At 43.4% G+C, this 20,395-nt stretch overlaps 1 protein-coding gene across 6 annotated transcripts in view; it reads left to right on the top strand.

Annotated features, from left to right (window-relative positions):
• The first annotated feature begins 7,827 nt into the window (after positions 1–7,827).
• Positions 7,828–20,395, top strand: part of TUT4 (terminal uridylyl transferase 4) — a 69,483-nt gene continuing 56,915 nt past the window's right edge. For 4 of the 6 annotated variants that reach the window (XM_066623134.1, XM_066623138.1, XM_066623135.1 and 1 more), the window contains exon 1: positions 7,828–7,932. The gene's annotated coding sequence lies outside the window, so the exon portion shown is untranslated. Of the gene's footprint in view, positions 7,933–16,715; positions 16,834–20,395 lie in introns of those variants that run through there. The other 2 variants (XM_066623137.1, XM_066623136.1) reach the window with 1 other exon arrangement.

The following is a 20,395-nucleotide window of genomic DNA, read 5'->3' on the forward strand; positions in this document are numbered from 1 at the left end:
GCATGTTTATTTAGTTCCATGGTTGGTCAAATAGGTTCTGCAGGTTTTTGAAATAATGCCAAACCTGCAAAATCTGTTTACCAGAAGCTAAGGTGGCATCAGAGTATATGCACATAATGAGCAGTAATTAATTTCTCTTTCAAAACGTCATCAGTACTGAATAAATTATTGTCTGCCTTCAACCTTAACTGGTTATTGATCTAAACCAGTGTTCTTCAACTCAATGGGATAACAAAACCTCAGTTCTGGGGTTGCAGCAACAAAAAGGGTTGAGAGAAAAAGGTTGAAGACCACTGGACTAGAGCACCACCAGGTAGAGGGAGAGGCATCTGGTGTACCCCTTCAGGTACCTGGAGACGGTGTCCCAGTCCTGCTCAGGATCTTAGCAACTGTGCTAAAACAGCTTTCACTAGTGCCAAACTTCCTGGTAATGTTGTGAGAGGAAGCACAGGAACATAAAAGGTTGAGCATTCTGTCCGGTGTGCAGAAAAAAATAAACAAAAATGCCAGCGCTGGGTTTTTAAAATCTTATATTGCAATACAAGGATGCAAGTCAGTGAGTACCTAAAAAGATTGCCTGCCACCCATCTCTTTCAACAGCTTTTTGTACATTCAAAAGGTCCATGCAGCACATTCTTAACGTGCTGTTTGTACATAGTTGCTTATTACTAGTAAATATATCATTAACTATTTTAATTCCTTTGAGGAAGAGGGACTATAGGTTATCCCTTGTTTTTTTTCCTTGGTAGGTTAATATTATCTCAATATCTTATTTAACAATACCTAAATTCAGTCAATGCCCCCACTTAACTGTTTGATGGACTTAGCACATTCTTTCTTGCAGCCCTTTATACTCTTGTAACTCAAGGCTCTTCCCTAAATTTTCCATTGTCTACTCAGTTTGTGTTTGCTCTTGAGGCAGCAGGAGTCATTCCTTAATTTACTTATTTACCCTTCTCTGGAAGACAAAGAGGAACATCCTGCTTCCCAGCCCTTTGCCCTTTTGGTAAAATTTCAACACATACTACAGTTCATGATGGGGTCTCTAAAATGTCAGAATACATTTCATTCTATTTTTTTTGTAATATACTCTATACAGATGTCGGCTGTGGCCAGGGGGGCCTTCGCGCAGCTTCGGCTGGTGCGCCAGCTGCGGCCGTACTTGGATCGTGCAGACCTGGCCACGGTGATCCATGCTACGGTGACATTGAGGTTAGATTATTGTAACGCGCTTTATGTGGGGCTGCCCCTGAAGACGGTTTGGAAACTGCAATTAGTGCAGAATGCGGCGGCCCGTGTGGTCACTGGAGCTAGGCGATTTGACTCTGTCAGTCCGCTTCTCCGGGGGCTACATTGGCTGCCCATTCGTTTCCGGGCCCAATTCAAGGTGCTGGTCTTGACCTTTAAAGCCCTATACTGCTCTGGGCCAGGCTATCTTAGAGATCGCCTACTCCCGTACAATCCGGCTCGTCCTCTCAGGTCATCAGAGAAGGCCTTTTTGCATGTGCCGCCGCCTAAAGAGGTACGTGGGGCGGCGGCAAGAAATAGGGCCTTCTCAGTAGTGGCACCAATGTTATGGAACTCCCTTCCCCTTGACTTGAGAATGGCTCCCTCCCTCGAGACCTTTCGGCGAGGCCTGAAGACCTTGTTGTTTACACAAGCCTTCTGACTCTATGGCCTTTTAAACATCTTTTATACATCTTTTAGTTTTTTACAGGCGTGATTCCTCTTTGAACTGCTGTTTTATGCTCTTTTTATTCTGACTTTTATCTGATTACTGTTTTTATGGTTTCTCTTAATGTGTTTTTAATATGTTTTTATCTGTTAAATTATGTTTTAATCTGTTCTTTTAAAAATATGTTGTAAGCCGCCCTGGGTCCCTTTGGGGAGAAGGGCGGGATAAAAATAAAAATAAAGTTTATTATTATTATTATTATTATTATTATTATTATTATTATTATTATTATTATTATTATTCTCACTTCAGTAACTTTTGCTGCTCTCTCTAATAAGAATAGTTGGTAACAGTGAGCAGTGCTGGGAGAGCATTACAAGGGCGGGGAGTGGCCATGGCAGGGATGGGCAGATAGAGTCCTGGGAGGGCATGCAGGATCAATAGGGACCCCTGTCTTATACTTGATTGTTTGGGGTTGTGGAATGAAAATGGTTGAAGACCAGTCACAGTTCTAAATTATGTATCAGCATGGAAAGGTGTAAAACAGTGCATCCCTATGTGTGTTTACTTGGGTTTCATCACATTAAATGGTTGTACTTCCAGGTTAGTCTGATTGCAACCTATGTATAATGTGTGGGCAAATGTAGTGTTTTCTCTTCATTGAATAAAAAAGCTTGTACAGATACAGTTTTAAAAGAGGACCTGCCACTTTCCAATGGCAGAGCATAAGATACAAATAATAGTTCACAACCAAACACTGCACACCAGCCCTAGTACTAAGACTGTTTCCAGGCCGGGATATTACTTCTCTGGCCTCATATTGTGCATACTTAGAGCATACACACAAGAACTATCAGGATGGGAGCTGTGGAAGAAATGTACTTGGAACACAAAACGAGCACCTTGCACAGACACCCTGCAGCCCTGGGATGACACACAGCAGTCATGGTCAGATGCTTTAATATCTGTCTCCTCAGTTCATATTGCTCAACCATGAGGCAACCTAAAGCAGCTTATGGTAATGGTCAGCTGCTTTATGGGGGAGCAGATTTGGGCCTCCCTTCACCCTGAGTCTGCTGCCACCTCCCTCCAGCCCTCACTGCAGACACAAGCCACATCAATCTGTTTTCCACTTGCTAGAGTGGGAAGCAGACAATTCACTTTTGTTTTAATGGTCCCTTTAGATCACTGGTTCCCAACTCATGGTCGGTGGACCACAGGTGGTCCACGAGACCCTGAGAAGTGATCCTCAAGGTCTCAGGAAAAAAGATAACCTTCAATTACTTCCAGTGTCTCAGTGAGTGAGTGCTTCACTACAGACCACCAGAGACAGCAGAGAACAGACTGCCCACTGCCTCAGTTGGCACTGAAGTATTGGCTGCAGCTGTGAGAGGTACGTTCTCCATCCACTCTGGTAGTCCCTAGATGAGCACTTGCTCGGGAGATGCTTACCAATGGACCACCAAAGAGGGCACAAAATGGACCACTCACAGCTATCAACAAAAGCAGCAACCCATAAATCTTCTGTATAAATAATAAATCTCTAATACTTTTTCTCTTATTACAAATGTAATTGTATCTTTTGTGGGGGGATTTGCATGTGGTCTACAACTATTCCAATTTTTGCCTCAGTGGTCCATGGGTTCCTAAAGGTTGGGAACCACTGCTTTAGATAAAACCGGAAGTCCCACACTTCCTGGTTTGTGAAAACTACATGATGGAGCACAGCAACAGGCTTTCTTTTCTTTTTCAGCTTGCTATGGCACAGGCAGCAGCTGTAGATTTGAAGCAACATCTAGCAGCCTTCCCAGTTGTACTGCCCCTACTAACCCTGACTGCTCCATATGCTACAGTCTCTCAGCCAAGTGTGCCTGTATGTGGTGCTGTGAGACACTAAATGTTCCATGAGGTGCTCTCAGCACGTACCCTGCTGTGGGTGAGCGGTTAGAAAGCAGCCCTGGGGTCTGACCAATGTGAGTTCCAGACCTACCTCCACCTCCATGATTGTGCCCACTATGGGTGTTTTTGGCCAATCATGCAAAAGGTGATTGCACTGTAGATTTCCAAATGGACAGACTGGCTGACTCCTGCAAGCATTTGATGAATGAACTGTAGCCCATGAAAGCTCATGCCAAAGTCAATTGGTTAGTAGTCTTTAAGATGCTAGAATACTCTTAGCCATTTGTGCTGTAACAGACTAAGCGCTCAATCTTATAAAACTTTTCAGCACCAGTACAGCCATAATGTAGCTCCAAGGTAAGAGGACAAATATTCCCATACTTTGAGGAGGCCTCTGTGACTGCCTCCCCACCACAGGATGCAGTGCATGCCCCATTGGCACAGCTGCACTGGCTCTGGAAAACTGGATAGCATTGGGCCTAAGGAACAAGCAGGCCAACTGGCCCGCACTGTATCCAGCAGAGGCACAACTCAGAGTAAGGGGACTTCCTTCCCCTCACCTCGAGCAATACCCCAGACAGCCCTATGGGGCTATTTGGATCTGTGCCTGTGATTTCAAGGGTTCAAATCTGAGCGGCCCAAGTAATGTGGCTTGGGCTGGGGATAGAGGCTGGTTTTCAGCTTGCACTGCTGCAGCCGGTACCACCCGCATCCTGGGCCCAATCTGCACCCAGGGCCACCCTCCTCTCACTGAGAAATGCCCCCTTCCCACCTCCGTTCCTCCCTCCCGCTGCCCTCTCCTACCTCCTGTGTCCACCTTCCCAGGCCAGCACAAAGCTATCTCCTCTGGCCACAGGGTATCTCCTTTATGGCACGTTTGCAACAAGTGACTTGTGCTGGCTCCCTGGGGTGGGGGGTTAGGCTTGCACTGTAAAATGGCTAGCCCCCTGGAAGTTGTTCCGGAGAGAAACCCTGAAAGGTAATTTAAGATTTAAATAAAGCTAAGAAGTTGAATTCTGCCACCTGTTTAAATTACTCCTATTCAGTTAATCAGGTATTCTGCATTCTTTATTCTGCTTCTGCAGAAAGTCAAAGAAGATGTGCATAACTCTGAAGACCCACCCTGTGATATAACCACTTCTGAGTGAGTGCTCCTCTGGCTTCAAACATTTCCCCAGATATTGCCCACGCTGTTTCAACCCTATTCTAACAGCCCAGTGGATTAGCAACTTCCTTTTTTTTTCTTTATTAAAAGCTGAGATTTGTGTGCTCAGTTATCACATTTTGTGCTTGTGAACAATAAACACAGCCCTGGATAGATCAGCTGGCAAAGCTTTTATATGTCCAAGTTATTACATCACGCTGCCTAGAGGGCAGCACTTATTTATCAAGAATACTAAAGCATATGCCAGATATGATAGTTTTCTTGCCATGCCCAAAGCTGGAACTGAGATAGGAGAAATTGGAAGCACAAGAAATTCATCGCCAAAATGTATTATGAAGCATATAACTGTGACAATAAACACAGTAAAGTATTTTCATACTATAATTGCGGTATGACAATATTTTTCTATTTTTGCAATTACCATTATTAACTTCCTAGTTACATTTTTAGAGAGTAAGTTTTCTTCTTTCAATTTTGTTCCTGCAATGGCAAGGCTGTCATAAGTGCTAGGAAGGCCTATCAGGCTTCAAGGCCTAAATCTGAATGTAGTGAAAAGTTCACAAAGCCATTGTATACATCAGAGATTCAGTTGCCATTAACAGGGTGAACCCTGACACCAAAGCTTACCAGGAAGCATGTCTGAGATTGCCTAACATCATTCTTCCCCCCCCCCCCAAAATGAGTCATAAATTCATAAGTCATAAGACTGTCTCAGAGTTTATTTAGTTCTATCCCCAACAATATGAGGAGTTCCTCAGACCTAAAGCTTACATGAGTTTTTGTACAGAAGTTTCTAGTGAAGACTGCAATCCTTTACACACTTATTTGGGAGAAAACTCTATTTAATTCACTGACTTACTTTTGAGTAAAAATTCATAGGATTACACTATCAAAGGTCAATTTCAACATTTAAAAAATCAGGATCTATCAGGATATGCATAAAGTTTAGAAATTGTTTACTATGCAACTTGGTCTAAGTGCATGGAGGGTTCCATATCAACCTGCATATTTCCAAGGGCTGCCAATGTACAGATAATAAAAACATCCAAAGGTTGTGATTTTATGCACACTTACTAGGGAGCAAATGCCATTGAACTCAGTGGTGTTTACTTGCTAAACATGCACAGGATCAACCTGGTACAAACAATTCAGCTATATGAGAAGCATTGTCACTGTAGAGTTGTGGGGACCTCTGTATGGGCAAAAAACTAGCCTTCACATGTTGATCCCACAAATCCAGAATCTAACACTCAATACCACTTGCAATCTCACACAGACCCTGCATACCCTAATGGGAAAACTCTCCTTCTCCCTTTGCAATGGATCCCTATGAGTTGCACATGCAGACTCCACAAATATACTCTCTTACAGCACAATCCTATGCATTTCTACTTAGAAGAAAGTTCAACTGATTTCAAGGAGACTTACAGCCCAATAGCCACACTTTCCTGGGAGTAAGCCCCATTGATGCTAAAGGGATTTACTTGTGAGTAGACCTGCATAGGATTGGGCTGTTAGTCACAGGTATGGATTGCAGCCTATGCCCACTTACCTGGGAGTAAGCCCCATTCATTATAATAGAACTTACTTCTGAGTAGACATGCATAGGATTGGCTCTAACAGCTCACTCCTGTGCATGTCTACTCAGAAGTCCCATCATAGTCAATGGGGCTTACTCCTAGGCAAGTGTGGATAGGATTGCAGCCTAAATCCCCTCTCACACCTACTTTTAAACATTTTTAATAGCACTATTCTATGGATGTCTAATCAGAAGCAAGCAGCACAGAGTTCAATGAACTTTGAGCCCAATCCAATGCATGTCTACTCAGAAGTTAGTCCCATTAGTCAGTGGGGCTTCCTCCCAGGTAAGTGTGGAACAAATTGCAGCCTTTGAGCTCAAGCCTAGCTGTGTCTACTCAGAAGTCAGTCCCACTACAGTCAATGGAGCTTACTTCCAGGTAAGTGTGAATAGGACTGCAGCCTCCCAAAAAAGAATTTGTGGCCCTTATTAGTGATTTTTAAGCAGCGTAAGGACAATGACCCTGGAGATAGACTATGCTTAGAAGCTTCTGGGACATGCATGTGAAATCTTGTCCCTTAAGTGCAGTAGTTTTCTTATATGGGTGTCCCACAGATCAGATCTCCAGTGATTCCTGGAACTTTTTAGCACAGGGACCCACTTTTTAAAATAATGCTCTACTGTAGTGACTTTCAGCCTTTTTCATCTCATGGCACACTGACAAGGTACTAAAATTGTCAAGGCATGGTCAGTTTTTAGACAACTGACAAGGCACACCATGCTGCTGGTGGGGGGGGTTCATACCCCCCCTAATAAATGACTCTCCCCCACAATCTTGTGGCACACCTGCAGACCATTTGCGGCACACCAGTGCGCCACGGCACAGTGGTTGAAAATGGCTGCTTTGTTGGGGACCCACTGAAGTTTGCCAGACTTTTAAAAAAGGAGATCTCAGAAGAAATATTTTATTTACTTATAATAACCAGAAAAAGACCCTCCAACATTGATCTCTGGAGAGCTACACATGCTTGCAAACTGCAGGAGCTGAGCTAATTAGCAGCTACAGTATCTGATTTTTGGACAGCCCAATCCTATGCATGTCTACTCAGAAGTAAGTCTCATTAAAGTGAATGGGGCTTACTCCCAGGAAAGTGTAGATAGGATTGGGCTGTGAGGCCATTCGTTATCAGATCTTTCCATCACCCTTTGGGGACCCACCAAAGCTCAGGTCGCGACCCACCCCCGGTGGGTTCCCGACCCACAGCCTGGGAACCACTGCTGCAGAGCCGCTGTTGTAACGCCAGGACCGTCCAGTTCCCATCCCGTCCTCAACGAGGGCGGCTTCAACGCTCGGCCGCCGCCGGGCCCGTCCTGAGGCCGCCCGGGGGAGGGCACGAGGCGACCCCCCGCGCCTGGGGCCTCGCATGAGAAGCGGCTTCTGTCAGCTCAGCTCAGCTCAGCTCAGCCCTGCCCGCCTCGAACGGCCCCGAGGCGGACCCGCGGCTGGAAGTAGGGCTGCTCCCCCCCCGCTCCCCCTCCCCCACAATGCAGTGCGCGCCGCGGCTGACATGGCGGCCGGCCCAGACTGAGGCGCTCGCATCGGGGCCTCCAGTTGCCGGAGTGGGACATGGAGGGCGACGCGGCCGGAGCGCCCCGGGGGTGACCAGCAGCCAGGTACGGGGGAGGGGCCGGGACCGCGGCCGCCCCTCGCGCTTCTGGCTCCTGGGGCTCAAGCACGGGGGCTGCGCTTCCTTCGCCAGGGCCGCCGCCGGCCCCCCTTCCCTGCCCCTTCCCCCCGCAGGAGCCCTCCCCGCCCGGGACCCCCTTCACGCGCTGCAGAGCAGGGAAAGTTGGAGGATCCAAGAGCCCAGCGCGGTGCTTGCCTGCTCAGAAGGAAGTCCCGCTGTAGGCAACGGGGCTTGCTCCCGGGAAAGTGTGCCTAGGATTGCAGCCTTTCAGCCCAACCCTAGGCATGTCTACTCAGAAGTGAGTCCCGCTGTAGTCAATGGGGCTTGCTCCCATGTAAGTGTGGATAGGATTGCACCCACAGCCAAAGGCCCTTTGAGGACTGCTGTGCCCTAAGCTGAGAATACACAGCAGGAAGGAGTTCTTGCTTTGAAAGACTCAGTGAAAACTGAAAGTGCTGCTTCTGCCCTTCATGAGTACTTTGGGACTGGAGGGTGTGCTGCTCCCTTCTGATGTGGGGCAGGTTGCCCAGGATGTCCAGGCTGTGCTGATGTTTTGACACCTGCCTAATAACTGGAGGCGTTTGAAAATGGTGTTCTTTATTTTACTCCAAAGTAAGCGCATTTTGTTCAGTAAGTCCTAGGGCAGCTATTTTCAGCCTTCTTCATCTCACAGCATACTGAGAAGGCACTAAAAACGGTCAAGGCACACCATCATTTTTTTTTTTTTACAATTCACACAGCACACTATACTGCTGGTATACTGCTGGTATACTGCTGGGCTCACATCATCCAGTGGTCTTACTAATATACAGCCCTCCCTCAAATGTCTGCAGCACTCATGCAGGCCATTTGCGGCACATCAGTGTGCCATGGCACAGTGGTTGAAAAATCTCTGATTTAGGGTATAATCCTATCTTATTCACCAGAAACAAACCCTAGTGCCAGTACTGCTTGAATGATGGAGTTTCTCTGACAGGAGGTTTGCTTGACAGGTTTGCCCAGGAACTACCCTTTTGCACTGATGGGACTTATGGGGGGAAGGGAGAGATTATTTGGGGCTCTGTTGTGTTGATGTAAATGCCTTTGATCTCTCCAGATGAGTAGGGTCAGTGTGGGAGGTCACTATTGTTCTTGTGATTATTTTATACTGTGTGTACATTATACATTACAGAGTTCCATAAGAAAAAAATGGGTCCTTTTATACCTGGAAGGAGCTTCTATTATTAACTGTAGGAAACAGCACTGTACAAGACAGTGTCTAGAAAGGGGGTGTGGTGGTGGAACTTTTTGTCATAGCACTGAACTAAGGACAGTAGAACTTTCCCTTGTGGGCATGACAAATGTTTTCCAGTTGTTTAATGATTAAAGGCTAATTGGTTGTTACCTGTATTCTTCACATGTGAAGATTAAATCAAGGAGTTGGGGGGTTAGCCTTTACATTTCAAGAGTAGAAATAGGCAGAATTTCATAGTGTACTGTTGCTCCTGTGTTTTTGTATTCTATAGCCAGTGTGCTGTGGGGAGCTGTTACTGGCTGCATCACATATTATAAGGTTCACAGTACAGTTTTCAGTGCATGAAATAGCTGTGGCCAATTTTGTAGTTCACCTTGCCCCCAAAAGGTTTTGATCTTTCAGTTATTATAAGGTTATTTTTTTTCCTTGTGTTCAAAGTTCATACACTTTTGCGTGACTAGGATTTAGTCATCTGAAGACTGGAAAGAAGCATTGAAGACTGCTTGGAGTTTGCTCCAGTCTTTCTGAGAGTTAGTGTTACAATGTTTAAGTGCCAGCCCAGCATCAAACTGAAAAAAACCTTTTGTGTCAACATCAAACTTTTAATGTATTTGGGTGAAATACATCTGGGATTTTTTTTGGTGTGGGGGGAGGTTCCATCTGTACAATTGGCATAGGAGTTGCAGTGTGGATGATTACTCAAGTTTAGGAACATGTTGTCATAAATGAGCCAATTATTTCCTAAAATTAGAGTAGTCGTAGAAGGGATCTTTAAATATTACGTTAGATATTTCTGACAGCAGGTGTGAAAAGATTGCTTCATTTCAGTGACTCTGCTGAATATGATTTGGCACACTGCAGCAAATATAGATGTTTAATTTATACATATTTAGCATAATTATGTTAAAATGGTGAAAACTGGTCTACACAATTGTTATATTGCACTTCTTCCTTGCTGGTATATGTGCGATTTTTGGTGTGACACTACAAATGGCAGATATTAATATTCTTGCACTGACAGTGAAGCCTGAGTAGCACAGTGTTTGCTTGGAAGTTGAGGTTCATGTTGTGGCAAGGTCTGTAGTTTAGTCTTTCTAAAGACTGGAAGAATTCAAGCAACAAAATCACATAAGATATTGCAAGAGTGTTCATCTTATGTATAATTGTCATTCAGCAAGGTGTCATAGGCAATAAGATCAGTAATGGCAAAGGTAATCAACCTTCTTGAATTGTAAATTTCCATTAGGTATTTTTGGAAGAGGATCTGAAGAGGTCCAGAGAAAAATCAAGAGAATACTTTTATATCATTTTACCATGTATTTTAGTGAATATATACATCAGCCTGAGATGTGTTCTATTGTTTTGAGCCCCCAACAATTTCTGTCTGCTTGTGCTGTGCCTTGTATGGTATTTCATTTTTGGAAAGCAATTTGCCTATATCAGGAAATGTGACAAGATATGTATCTTATTAGTTGAGTTTTTCAGTTAACTAAGGTAATAAAGAGTGTGATCTCCAAAGTTCAAAATCAAAAATTGTTCTCTTGCAAGAGAGGTTTAGAAATCATAAATGCAAAACAAGGATTTTGTAACAATTTTTTTCCTGTTTTCATTTCTTCATACATAATTTTGTTAATTTATTATTTGAACTTTGTTGTACAAGTGATAGAAATGTATTTTAATTTTGTTTTTTTTAAGTGTGGAGATACTTGGGATGATTTCTTGTCAGAAGATCAACAATTCAATATTTGAAGTGTTAGGAATTTCAAATGGGAGCTGTTGAGACCTGGTGACATGTTAATTTAGATTTAGGATTTCATTTCTTGTCACCTCAGTTTGACTTACTTCTTCACACACTCTCCCCAATAAAAGTGTTGTGTGGATATTTGCCCTTCCTTGCCTTCAGTGAAGAACAATGCTAAGAAATTAACTTCTCTGCAATCTTCCTATTCTCCTTCAGTAATTTTTTCACACCTTTGTCATTCAATGATCCGACCACCTCCTTGGTTGACTTCCTGCTTCTGCTGTATTTAGAGAAATGCGTATTATTTTTATATTTTCAGCAGTATGCTGAATACTATTTTCACTAACCTTATTGTAAATTTGCATTTGTTTTGTTTGTAGTCCTTTTAAAAAATTTCACCTTGGTCAAAATATCCACTTTATAAAGGAATCTTTCTTGCTTTCTTGTATATACAAATGGTATATACAGTATTTTGTTTTTTGTTCTCAGTCTGGAAGAGCTTGGGCAAATCTGGCTGCATTTACCAAGTCAAAACAGATTCAAGATTTTCTGATGTCAAATCTAATGTGGTTCTTAGGATTGTTACCAGTGAGGCTGTGAAACTTCAATTGGATGCAGTCTTGAATGTCTCTCTGATATAAAACCCTTTGTCTACACTGTTGTGGTGGTGGTGATGATGATGAGATCTTTATTGGCATATACATCATGAAATATAAGTAAAATCACACAACAAATTCATAATCCATAATCACATGATACACACTCAAATAGTCAGAAAGGCCCCATGCACTAGCTTGTTAAATAATTATGCTTTTGCTTCAATTTCCCGAAAACTCATAACTGTGTAGAGAAAAAGGGAAGCATTATCACGAGTTTCTCCTTCCTATGTTGACTAAAGGGCTCAAAGCCCATCTGCCTCTGCCCATCCCTGGAGATGTTATGGTGTGAACAAATACACAGTTAATTTGCCCTCATTAGTGCTTGTGGGGGTCTAGTGGTATAAACCGCAATTGGAACTGTAAATTTGTTAAAATGCAAACACAAACTGGGGCGACATTCGTACATAGTAGTGTGTCTTTCTATTCTCCTGTTTGGGATATGAAACAATTGTACACAATTACGGTGGGCTGAATCCATGTGGGTTTGGTTCTAGGAGTCTGCACTGATACAAAAATTTGTGGATGTTCAGTGTATACGAAGGGCCAACTGCAAAGGAAATCAAGGAGGGAAGGGGAGAAGCAGGTTAGTGTGGGCAACCTAGCCCCATCCTTGGTGGTGACCACCACCACCCTGAAGAGGAGAAGTTCCAATATCTTCCTTCTTTTCCTCCTCCTCTTTAGAATGGCAGCAGCTGCTCTGATCCAGCTGGAAGCCATTGAGTCTCATAGTGGTGCTGCTTCATGGATAGAAAAGTACTGTATAAGGAAAAAAATACTATATTCCTCCAACTCCGGAAAGGGAAATAAAAGACAAGTCAGAGGAATATGTATTTTCAATCCCGTTTCTAGGTAAGGTAATTGAACGGCGTCTCAACTCCAGAGGGTCTTGGATGAAGCAGATTATCTGGATCCTTTTCAATCTGGTTTCAGGCCAGGCTTTGGACGGAGACCGCCTTGGTCACCTTGGTGGATGACCTATGCCGGGGACTGGACAGGGGGAGTGCGTCCCTGTTGGTCCTGCTGGACCTTTCAGCAGCTTTCGATACCATCGATCATGGTATCCTTCTGGGCCGATTGGCCGAGTTGGGAGTTGGAGGCACTGTTTTGCAGTGGTTCCGCTCCTACTTGGAGGATCGGTCCCAGATGATGGTGCTGGGGGATGCCTGTTCAACACCCTGGCCCTTGAGGTGCGGGGTGCCACAGGGTTCAGTTCTGTCCCCCATGCTATTTAACATCTACATGAAACCACTAGGAGAGGTCATCCGGGGGTTTGAAGTGGGGTACCATCAATATGCTGATGACGGCCAGCTCTATCTCTCCTTTCCTCCAGAGCTTTCCTGGAGTGCTGTCTGGAGGCAGTGAGGATCTGAATGGGGGCTAACAAGCTGAAATTAAATCCGGATAAGACAGAGGCTCTCCTGGTTTGGAAATCCTCGATGCAGGTGCTGGAGTATCAGCCTGCACTGAATGGGGTTGTACTCCCCCTGAAGGAGCAGGTCCGCAGCTTGGGGGTCCACCTGATCCATGCCACGGTGACATCAAGGCTAGATTATTGTAACGCACTCTATGTGGAGCTGCCCTTGAAGACGGTTCAGAAACTTCAATTAGTGCAGAATGGGGCTGCCCGTGTGGTTACTGGAGGAAGGCTGTTTGACTCATTCAGTCTGCTTCTCCAGTGGCTGCACTGGCTGCCCATTCGTTTCCAGGCCCAGTTCAAGGTGCTGGTTTTGACCTTTAAAGCCCTATACTGCTCTGGGCCAAGGTATCTTAGAGATCGCCTACTCCCGTACAATCCGGCTTGTCCTCTTAGGTCATCAAAGAAGGCCTTTTTACAAGTGCCGCCGCTTAGGGAGGTACGTGGGGTGGCGGCGGCAAGAAATAGGGCCTTCTCAGTAGTGGCACCAACACTATGGAATTCCCTTCCCCTTGACTTAAGAACTGCTCCCTCTCTTGAAACTTTTCGGCGAGGCCTGAAGACCCTTATGTTTAGACAAGCCTTCTGAGTTCCTGGCCTTTTAAACATCTTTTAATATCTTTTTAAACATCTGGTTACAGGCCTGATCCTTTTCTAATTTGCTGCACTATGCTCTTTTACCTGGTTATTTTTTATCTGACTACTGTTTTTATGATATGTTATGTTTTTATCTGTTTTTAAATTAGGTTTTTTAATTTGTTTTAACCTTGTTTGTAAGCCGCCTTGAGTCCCTTCGGGGAGAAAGGCGGGGTAAAAATAAAGTTAATAATAATAATAATAATAATAATAATAATCCATTGCTGATCAAATCCTTAGATTCAAAGCCTGTAGTTAGGGTGGGCCCAATGTATTTTAAGTTTCAGAAGACAGTTTGGAAGATGTAAATTTTTAAAATGAGGTACTCATGTCTTTTTTGTTTGTATACTATCTTGTCTTGCTACACCCTTAAGAAATAACATTACCTGCTAGGACCTGTGAAAAGTGGGGATGGTAGAACTTGAGTCAGATGAAATGTGTACTCCATGTCAAATTTCCCTTTCTTCTTGTGTGATCCTTTAAGCCAGGGGTGTCCAAACTTTTTGGCAGGAGGGCCACATCATTTCTCTGACACTGTGTTGGGAGCTGGGAAAAAATGAATTAATTTATATTTAAGATTTGAATAAATTTACATAAATGAATATATTAGGACATCGTGGAAATGGAAAAGGTGCAAAAGAGAGCGACTAAGATGATTACTGGGCTGGGGCACCTTCCTTATGAGGAAAGGCTACATCATTTGAGCCTCTTCAGCCTAGAAAAGAGACGAATGGGGGGGGGACATGATTGAGACATACAAAATTATGCAGGGGAAGGAAAGAGAAGATGTTTCAGACCTCATTGATAAACTAAAGATCAATAAGTCACTGGGCCCTGATGGCATCTACCCAAGAGTTATTAAGGAATTGAAGAATGAAGTTGCTGATCTCTTGACTAAAATATGCAACTTGTCCCTCAAAACGGCCACGGTACCAGAAGATTGGAGGATAGCAAATGTCATGCCTATCTTTAAAAAGGGAAAGAGGGGGGACCCGGGAAACTATAGGCTGGTCAGCCTAACATCTATACTGGGTAAGATGGTGGAATGCCTCATCAAAGATAGACTCTCAAAACACATAGACGAACAGGCCTTGCTGATTTTAGAAATGGGCTATGTCAGAATGCCAGATGCAAGGGAGGGCACCAGAATGAGGTCTCTTGTTATCTGGTGTGCTCCCTGGGGCATTTGGTGGGCCGCTGTGTCCAGGAAGCTGGACTAGATGGGCCTATGGCCCGATCCAGTGGGGCTGTTCTTATGTTCTTGTGGATAGAGAGATGCTCTTTACACTCTCAAAAGTGTATAGAGAGATACAAAAGTGGATAGAGAGATGCTCTTTACACTCTCACATAACACCAGAACCAGGGGACATCCACTAAAATTGAGTGTTAGGTGAGTTAGGACAGACAAAAGAAAATATATCTTTACTCAGCGTGTGGTTGGTCTTGGAACTCCTTGCTGTAGGATGTGGTGATGGCATCTGGCCTGGACGCCTTTAAAAGGGGATTGGACAAGTTTCTGGAGGAAAAATCCATTATGGGTTACAAGCCATGATATGTATGTGCAAACTCCTGATTTTAGAAATGGGCTATGTCAGAATGCCAGATGCAAGGGAGGGCACCAGGATGAGGTCTCTTGTTATCAGGTGTGCTCCCTGGGACATTTGGTGGACCGCTGTGAGATACAGGAAGCTGGACTAGATGGGCCTATGGCCTGATCCAGTGGGGCTGTTCTTATGTTCTTAATTAGGGAAATTTTTAACAATCCTAGGCTGCAATCCTACCTACACTCACCCAGGAGTAAGTCTCATTTACTATCATTGTTAAAAAAATATACATAGTGCCTTGTTAAAAGGCACTATGCCTTGGCAGGGTAGAGCCTCTGTTTGCCTGAAGATAACATCCGAAGGTCGCCAGTTCGAGGCCACCAGCACCGTGAACAGGGAGACCGTGAAGCAGCTGACAAGCCTAACCGAGTTATGCTGAGTTATTCAACCTGCTCTTTGGCCGCTGTCAGCCTGTGTGGGAGGAAAATGGAGGCCAGAATGTGATACCAGATCATAAAAGATCCATCTGAAATGTTGTGGTTCTTGAAAGACAGAACCTTCTTCAATTGTAAAAATCCCTATTGGGATTTAGTATTGCCTGCCTATGTAAACCGCCTTGAATTAATGTCTGAGGAGAAATCTGATGACCAAGAAAGGCGGTATATAAATACCATTATTATTATTATTATTATTAGTAGTAGTAGTAGTAGTAGTAGTAGTAGTACAGGTCTGTTAAATTTCCCCAAATACAGTCACATACCATGTTAGCATGGAGTCTAATATATTAAAAATATAATATTGAAATGATTGGGGACCCACCTGAAATTAGCTCATGACCCACCTAGTGGGTCCCGACCCACAGTTTGAGAAACACTGTTTTCATTGATTAATCCCTTAGGGGCCATTTAACCCCTAAGGGTTGAATTTTTGCCCAGCCCACAGATGTACACATTTGGTCCCTGTTGCATATATGCAGCATTGGGCAGAAATGGCTTAACTGATTGGCCTGAGAATTAAGAGCTCAGTTAATTTTTTTGAGACTGTTTTAATTCTCTTATTAAAGTACAAGGAACTGAAAGAAGTACAGATGGTCTTTCCTGTTAACACTGAGTGGTAGCTTTTTTGTATTGTTGGGGTTTTGTTGCTGTTTAAGGCAGCAATTCTGCGCATAGTGACTTAGTAATGAGTTTTACTGAATTAGTGGGAATTACATCTGAGTAAATATGCATAGCATTGGGCTCCACATTTTAAGTGATCTCATACAATTCTTTTGGTAACTCAAAAAGGCACCAATATTACCATTTGGGTAGTATGCATGTGTACTTTAAATTGACAGGTGGATGAATCATCTTTAAAATCAGCTAATATTTTTTAATCAATTGACAACTCTATAAAGTACAATTACTTCTTTTGTATTAAATATTATCCAGTTTTTTTAATCCTTTATCATGTTTGGATTTCAGGATTTTCTTGCAGTACTTCATCTCCTGACGTAAAGTATATCAGTTTGATAATGTTAGTGCTTTATGTTAGAAACAAAACCTAAAAACAAACGGAAATGAAAGTGAAACTTATCTGGTTTTTCAACTGCCTGAGTTAAATCCGAACCATCTTCTTTATACGACAGCTTCAGATACTTGACGTTTCACATGAAAACAGGTGGCTGAGTATTGTTTTCTCTCTGATATTTTAAATAATTTGTTAAGTTATATTTATAAATATTTTGTAATAATGTAGCTTTTCATTGTTGCTGCTATCAGGGCCAGATCAATTGCCAAGGATGGCTCTAATTTTTCCAGTTGATGTCAGCATATGATTCTAATATATATGCTATCTGCTTAAGAAGGCTTGGGCTACAATAGGCTGAGCAGATTCTCTTCTGGCATCACTAATTGCAACTTCATAGCCATGAGGAATTCATCTTCTTAATACTAATGTTTAAAGCAAAACTTTTATGTTTCTAAAATTTACAAGACTCCCTAATTTGACATCTCAGTGGTTCTTCTTTTCAATGTTACTTCTGATTATATTGATATTGAGATCAATTTAACTGGTCATTATTGATATTTGAGGTCACTATAAGTTATGCTGATATTGAGGTGTTGCAATACAATATGTGTGTGAAGCAATTAAGAATTTAAGTGAAGTGGTGAAAGCAGACTTGCTTTGGGCAGCTGAAGAGGTATAAATTTATAAAAAGTATAAACCTGTTATTCATACTAATTAAGCTTTTTAAAAAATGTACTGTAATGTGTTTAGGAATGTTTTAAATTGGCAGGTTTTGAAATGGAATATATGTATTTATACAGTATACTAGTTCTATGACAAAACTTTGCTTGACTCTAGACCAGTGTTTCCCAAATTCTGAGTTGGGACCCACCACTGGGTTGTGACCTGATTGTTGGATGCAATTGTTGGTCAAAACCGACAAGCTGATAACTGACAAGGAAAATGCATTGAGCTGTATGGAAAGTAAAACTGAGCTGCACTACTGTTTACTTATGAGTAGGCAACCTTGCCTCCGTCCATTTTGAAGGGCAGGCTGAGAGGAACGCAATGCCACCAGAATGATCCCAATTTGTTGAACGTAGGCCTCAGAAACACTTGCGGAGAAAGTCCGCTTCCCCGAGCTGTCAAATTTATTGAATCCTATGGAAAGTGAGTTACACATGCATATTTATTCTTGAGTAAGCAACTGTGCCTTGGCTCCTATTGAAGCCCAGGCAAAGGGGAATTGAAGACCACAAAAATGGTCCCAATCTAATGAATGTAGAGCTCAATAAACTCTCCAGAAGGCAGTCCCCTGCACCATAGTAAACAGGATAAAAAACAGAGGCTTGAGCTAGTAAGATGAAACTTTTTAAGAAATCTTCTAAAACTAGGTGAATCCTGATAGTGTGTCATTTTAAAAAGTGGATCCCTGTGCAAGTTTGGAAACCACTGTTCTAGACCAAGGACTCCAAAAACGACAGGGTTGAATTGCCTTCGGAAGATGATGATAGTGGTGAACAATGATGCAAAGAATGATGCATTTACTCTAGCCCAGTGGTTCCCAAACAGGTGGGTCATGGGAATTACTGGAATCGGGGCATTTCCCTTAAGGGAAGTAACCCTGCAGGGATAGCAGTGTTAACATTGCAGTGATTGCACTACTGCCACAACCAAAGGGCTTCTGACCTACTTGAGGGGCAGTACCAGCCTCCTGGGGGGATGCAGGAAACCTATGGATGCCTCCACAGGGCTCCCTAGGCCTCTGAATATCTAAAAATAGATATTTTTACCCACTTCTGGTTTGTGATTGCGGAACTGGAAGTGGGTCGCAATCTCTATTTTTAGATATTCAGAGGCTTGGGAAACCCTGCAGAGGCATCTGTGGGTTCTCCGCATCCCCTGGAAGGCTGGTGCTGCTACTGGTAAGTCCTAAAAAAAACCCTTTGTCCGTGGCAGTGGTGCGATCCTGTTGAACGCGTCACTGCCTTTGCCCCTTCCCCACAACTACTTACTTGGTTCTTATCTTCCCTGTAGAAGTTTGGGAACCACTGCTCTAACCCAGCAGAACCAACAGGCAAAATGTGTTGCTAACTTCTTATGATAGTGGTCAGTGGCACCACTCCCTTTATTTGTCTCTCTAAGGAATTGGGACTATGTTTACTCTATACTTTCTCCTACTTTGACTAACTCTTCTCCCCATTAAGACTGGTAATAAAAGGATTCTGGTTTTAAGAACATAAGAACAGCCCCACTGGATCAGGCCATAGGCCCATCTAGTCCAGCTTCCTGTATCTCACAGCGGCCCACCAAATGCCCCAGGAAGCACACCAGATAACAAGAGACCTGTCCTTGCATCTGGCATTCTGACATAGCCCATTTCTAAAATCAGGAGGTTGCACATACGCATCATGGCTTGCAACCCGTAATGGATTTTTCCTCCAAAAACTTGTCCAATCCCCTTTTAAAGGCATCCAAGCCAGATGCCATCACCACATCCTGCGGCAACGAGTTCCAAGACCAACCACCGCTGAGTAAAGAAATATTTTGTCTGTTCTAACTCACCCAACACTCAATTTTAGTGGATGTCCCCTGGTTCTGGTGTTATGTGAGAGTGTAAAGAGCATCACTCTATCCACTTTTTCCTTCCCATGCATAGTTTTGTATGTCTCAATCATGTCCCCCCTCAGACGTCTCTTTTCTAGGCTGAAGAGGCCCAAACGCCGTAGCCTTTTCTCATAAGGAAGGTGCCCCAGCCCAGTAATCATCTTAGTCGTTCTCTTTTGCATCTTTTCCATTTCCACTATATCCTTTTTGAGATGTAGTGACCAGAACTGGACACAATACTACAGGTGTGGCCTTACCATCAATCTGTACACCTGCATTATAATATTAGCCGTTCTGTTCTCAATACCTTTACTAATGATCCCAAGCATAGAATTGGCCTTCTTCACTGCTGCCGCACATTGGATCGACACTTTCATTGGCCTGTCCACCACCACCCCAAGATCTCTCTCCTGATCCGTCACAGACAGCTCAGAACCCATTAGCCTATATGTGAAGTTTTGTTTTTTTGCCCCAATGTGCATGACTTTACACTTACTTACATTGAAACGCATCTGCCATTTTGCTGCCCATTTGGAGAGTTTGGAGAAATCTTTCTGGAGTTCCTCACAATCACTTCTGGTCTTCACCACAGGGAAAAGTTTGGTGTCGTCTGCAAACTTAGCCACCTAACTGCTCAACCCTGTCTCCAGGTCATTTATGAAGAGGTTGAAAAGCACTGGTCCCAGGACAGATCCTTGGGGCACACTGCTTTTCACCTCTCTCCCATTGACACCCATTGCCCATTGACACCCATTCTCTCTTTCCTGATCTTCAACCAGTTCTCCAGGAGAGGACCTGTCCTCTAGTTCCCTGACTGTGAAGTTTTTTCAGTAGCCTTTGGTGAGGGACCGTGTCGAACGCCTTCTGAAAGTCCAGATATATAATGTCCCCGGGTTCTCCCCCATCCACATGCCTGTTGACCTTTTCAAAGAATTCTAAACGGTTCGTGAAGCAAGACTTACCCTTACAGAAGCCATGCTGATTCTCTCTCAGCAATGCTTGTTCATCTTGTTTATTTTTAATCTATTTTCTTTTGTATCCTGCCTTTTCTTAACAGAGTTCAAGCAGTGTATGTTATCCTTGCAACAGTATTTTCTGGTGGATTAGGCTAAGAACAGAGTTGAAA

The sequence above is a fragment of the Tiliqua scincoides genome, chromosome 4, assembly GCF_035046505.1.
Source record: "Tiliqua scincoides isolate rTilSci1 chromosome 4, rTilSci1.hap2, whole genome shotgun sequence".
NCBI lineage: Eukaryota > Metazoa > Chordata > Lepidosauria > Squamata > Scincidae > Tiliqua > Tiliqua scincoides.